The sequence below is a fragment of the Phyllobates terribilis genome, unplaced genomic scaffold, assembly GCF_046119375.1.
Source record: "Phyllobates terribilis strain yellow unplaced genomic scaffold, ASM4611937v1 Scaffold_525__1_contigs__length_1214945, whole genome shotgun sequence".
NCBI classification, from domain to species: domain Eukaryota; kingdom Metazoa; phylum Chordata; class Amphibia; order Anura; family Dendrobatidae; genus Phyllobates; species Phyllobates terribilis.
In genome coordinates this window covers 526329-531586 of record NW_027363285.1, presented here as the reverse complement: position 1 = coordinate 531586, position 5258 = coordinate 526329, and the positions used below count along the sequence as shown (strand labels likewise).

General features: G+C 51.0%; 1 pseudogene; it reads right to left on the bottom strand.

The window, feature by feature from the left end:
• Window positions 1–522: 522 nt before the first annotated feature.
• On the bottom strand, window positions 523–1791 carry LOC141231552 (sialidase-3-like; annotated as a pseudogene).
• Window positions 1792–5258: the final 3467 nt, after the last annotated feature.

The following is a 5258-nucleotide window of genomic DNA, read 5'->3' as shown; positions in this document are numbered from 1 at the left end:
CGGCTCCGGAGGGTGAGGAGGTGAAGGGCAGAAAAGACTCCGGAGGGTGAGGAGGTGCAGGGCAGAGAGGGCTCCGAAGGGTGAGGAAGTTCAGGGCAGAGACGGCTCCGGAGGGTGAGGAGGTGAAGGGCAGAGACGACTCCGGAGGGTGAGGAGGTGCAGGACAGAGACGGCTCCAGAGCGTGAGGAGGTGCTGGGCAGAGACGGCTCCGGAGGGTGAGGAGTTGCTGGGCAGAGACGGCTCCAGAGGGTGAGGTGGTGCTGGGCAGAGACGGCATCAGACACGTGGATGGGGATGATATAGTTCATGGGAAGATCCCTTTAAGGTGTCCATGATAGAGAGGAGTGGATAGAACCTGTTAATTACAGGGGGGGATCAGACACCATCTAATGAGCAGTATGAGAGCGTGTATCGGGGGTCAGGAGAGTGGTGGATGGCGCCATCTTGTGGCCCCTCAGTGCATTCCTATACTGGGTTACTTTTGGCACCCGGAGACTTGGCGGAGGCCCCGACACTCGTGATTAGGGCTTAGAGGAATTGTTCAGCAGCTCGTCCATCGTGAACCTCCGGAAGACGATCTTTTCGCACGCCGCGTCCTTTCCGCCTTCAAATAAGCAGGCGAAGGAGTGAGTGTCCTGGCACACCGCCAGGTCCGAGTACCCGCTGGGACCCTCGTTGATGACCCACGGTGGGGTCCAGGTGGACGGCACAAGGGGTGATTTATTCAAGTAGACTCCTAAGTCCACGCGGCCCCGGCTGCTGGTGGGATGGGAGTAGAGGAGCCAGGACGTGACGCTATGCTGAAGGGGCGACTCTTCCCCGCCGTCCGCCTCGTCCTGAGTTGCCTCCGGAGGCCTGTAGCTCACCACACTGCCCTGGCAGCCATGAGGCGGCTCACACAGGCTTTTATTGTAGTGGGCATCTGTGAACTCCATGGACTGGGGGCTGCTGGTCGCCTCCACCCGGTAGCGCTGACCGGTCCTGGCGCTGCAGTACAGGAGGTCGTTGCCGCTGCTGCAGGTCACCTCGGCCACCTCGCACTCCCCTGTCTTCTGCCGCCACAGTCCGCTGCCCTTGTGCCAGCTCTCTCCGCGGTCGTCGCTGTAGAAGATGAATGAGTGGGGCTTGGTCTTCCAGGGGACGGGCAGGCCGCAGACGCGGGAGTGGATGTAGTACAGGTACGCGGGCACGATCAGCCTGCCCGACGGAGAGCAGACGCCGTGACCGGGGCCAACCGTCAAGGTGGCGCAGCTCTTCAGGTCCTCACCCAGGACCTCCTCCGTCACGTCTTTCGGTAGGCTCCACGATTGGCCGTGGTCGCGGCTGGTGACGTAGCAGAGCCGGGCGGCATTTCGGCCGGTTATGATTTGCCGGAACTCGGAGATTTCGCTTTTTACACAGACGAAGAAGAGGAAGACGGTGTCGGTGTCGGGATGGTACAGCGGGCAGGGGTTCATGGTCCGGTGCCCCGGTAACTTGGCGTGGCTCACCGGCATTGCGTCTTCCCACTAAGGAGGCAAAACAGATGGAGACGTTGGAAAGTCACAAGATCAGACGCGGAGAGAGGTGACATGAGGAGTCGGTACCTGCACCTCCCCGCGCTGCACCCGACCGCGCCGCACCACCAGGTACAGGGCGTCCTGATCATCGGGGGACGAGCGCTTCTCCGCCAAGGCCAAGAAGATGGAGGGAAGAAGAGCAGAGCCGGGATACGATACGTCACACCGCCAGGATCCTGCTGGAACAGGGTCACCGAGTCCAGAGAGAGCGCCCCCGACATGTCTGTACCCGAACCTGCAGGACAGCGGATACACGAGACTGACAGCCGAGAGCAACCTGTATCTAATCCTGTGTGATACTGAAATGTGTATCTAATCCTATCCTGTGATACTGAGCCGTGTATCTAATCCTATCCTCTGTGATACTGAGCCGTGTATCTAATCCTAACCTGTGATACGGAGCCGTGTATATAATCCTATCCTGTGTGATACAGAGCTGTGTATCTAATCCTATCCTCTGTGATACAGAGCCGTGTATCTAATCCTATCCTGTGATACGGAGCCGTGTATATAATCCTATCCTGTGTGATACAGAGCTGTGTATCTAATCCTATCCTCTGTGATACTGAGCCGTGTATCTAATCCTATCCTGTGTGATACAAAGCCGTGTATCTAATCCTATCCTGTGATACTGAGCCATGTATCTAATCCTATCCTGTGTGATACAAAGCCGTGTATCTAATCCTATCCTGTGATACTGAGCCGTGTATCTAATCTTATCCTGTGTGATACAAAGCAGTGTATCTAATCCTATCCTGTGATACTGAGCCATGAATCTAATCCTATCCTGTGACACGGAGGCATGTATCTAATCCTATCCTGTGTGATACTGAGCCGTGTATCTAATCCTATCATGTGATACTGAGTTGTGTATCTAATCCTCTCCTGTGTGATACTGAGCCGTGTATCTAATCCTATCCTGTGTGATACTGTCTGCTGAGCCGTGTATCTAATCCTCTCCTGTGTGATACTGTCTGCTGAGCCGTGTATCTAATCCTATCCTGTGTGATACTGTCTGCTGAGCCGTGTATCTAATCCTATCCTGTGTGATACCGTCTGCTGAGCCTTGTATCTAATCCTATCCTGTGTGATACCGTCTGCTGAGCCGTGTATCTAATCCTATCCTGTGTGATACCGTCTGCTGAGCCGTGTATCTAATCCTATCCTGTGTGATACCGTCTGCTGAGCCGTGTATCTAATCCTATCCTGTGTGATACTGTCTGCTGAGCCGTGTATCTAATCCTATCCTGTGTGATAACGTCTGCTGAGCCGTGTATCTAATCCTCTCCTGTGTGATACTGTCTGCTGAGCCGTGTATCTAATCCTATCCTGTGTGATACTCTCTGCTGAGCCGTGTATCTAATCCTATCCTGTGTGATACTGTCTGCTGAGCCGTGTATCTAATCCTATCCTGTGTGATACTGTCTGCTGAGCCGTGTATCTAATCCTATCCTGTGTGATACCGTCTGCTGAGCCGTGTATCTAATCCTATCCTGTGTGATACCATCTGCTGAGCCGTGTATCTAATCCTCTCCTGTGTGATACTCTCTGCTGAGCCGTGTATCTAATCCTATCCTGTGTGATACTGTCTGCTGAGCCGTGTATCTAATCCTATCCTGTGTGATACTGTCTGCTGAGCCGTGTATCTAATCCTATACTGTGTGATACTGTCTGCTGAGCCGTGTATCTAATCCTATCCTGTGTGATACTATCTGCTGAGATGTGTATCTAATCCTCTCCTGTGTGATACTGTCTGCTGAGCCGTGTATCTAATCCTATCCTGTGTGATACTGTCTGCTGAGCCATGTATCTAATCCTATCCTGTGTGATACTGTCTGCTGAGCCGTGTATCTAATCCTATCCTGTGTGATACCGTCTGCTGAGCCGTGTATCTAATCCTATCCTGTGTGATACTCTCTGCTGAGCCGTGTATCTAATCCTATCCTGTGTGATACTGTCTGCTGAGCCATGTATCTAATCCTATCCTGTGTGATACTGTCTGCTGAGCCGTGTATCTAATCCTAACCTGTGTGATACCGTCTGCTGAGCCATGTATCTAATCCTCTCCTGTGTGATAGTGTCTGCTGAGCCATGTATCTAATCCTCTACTGTGTGATACTGTCTGCTGAGCTGTGTATCTAATCCTCTCCTGTGTGATACTGTCTGCTGAGCTGTATCTAATCCTATCCTGTGTGATACTGTATGCTGAGCCGTGTATCTAATCCTATCCTGTGTGATACTGTCTGCTGAGCCGTGTATCTAGTCCTATCCTGTGTGATACTGTCTGCTGAGCCGTGTATCTAATCCTATGCTGTGTGATACTGTCTCCTGATCCGTGTATCTAATCATATCCTGTGTGATACCGTCTGCTGAGCCATGTATCTAATCCTATGCTGTGTGATACCATCTGCTGAGCCGTGTATCTAATCCTATCCTGTGTGATACCGTCTGCTGAGCCGTGTATCTAATCCTATCCTGTGTGATACTGTATGCTGAGCTGTATCTAATCCTATCCTGTGTGATACTGTCTGCTGAGCCATGTATCTAACCCTCTCCTGTGTGATACTGTCTGCTGAGCCGTGTATCTAATCCTATGATGTGTGATACTGTCTGCTGAGCCGTGTATCTAATCCTATCCTGTGTGATACTGTCTGCTGAGCTGTGTATCTAATCCTATCCTGTGTGATACCATCTGCTGAGCCGTGTATCTAATCCTCTCCTGTGTGATACTGTCTGCTGAGCTGTGTATCTAATCCTATCCTGTGTGATACCGTCTGCTGAGCTGTGTATCTAATCCTGTCCAGTGTGATACCGTCTGCTGAGCCGTGTATCTAATCCTATCCTGTGTGATACTGTCTACTGAGCCGTGTATCTAATTCTATCCTGTGTGATACTGTCTGCTGAGTCGTGTATCTAATCCTATCCTGTGTGATACCGTCTGCTGAGCCATGTATCTAATCCTCTCCTGTGTGATACTGTCTGCTGAGCCGTGTATCTAATCCTATCCTGTGTGATACTATCTGCTGAGCTGTGTATCTAATCCTCTCCTGTGTGATACTGTCTGCTGAGCTGTGTATCTAATCCTCTCCTGTGTGATACTGTCTGCTGAGCTGTGTATCTAATCCTCTCCTGTGTGATACTGTCTGCTGAGCCGTGTATCTAATCCTATCCTGTGTGATACTGTCTGCTGAGCCGTGTATCTAACCCTCTCCTGTGTGATACTGTCTGCTGAGCCGTGTATCTAATCCTATCCTATGTGATACTGTCTACTGAGCCGTGTATCTAATCCTATCCTGTGTGATACCGTCTGCTGAGCCGTGTATCTAATCCTATCCTGTGTGATACCGTCTGCTGAGCCGTGTATCTAATCCTATCCTGTGTGATACCGTCTGCTGAGCCGTGTATCTAATCCTATCCTGTGTGATACTGTGTGCTGAGCCGTGTATCTAATCCTATCATGTGTGATACCATCTGGTGAGCCGTGTATCTAATCCTATCCTGTGTGATACTGTCTGCTGAGCCATGTATCTAATCCTATCCTGTGTGATACTGTCTGCTGAGCGGTATCTAATCCTATCCTGTGTGATACTGTCTGCTGAGCCATGTATCTAATCCTATCCTGTGTGATACTGTCTGCTGAGCCGTGTATCTAATCCTATCCTGTGTGATACTGACTGCTGAGCCGTCTATCTAATCCT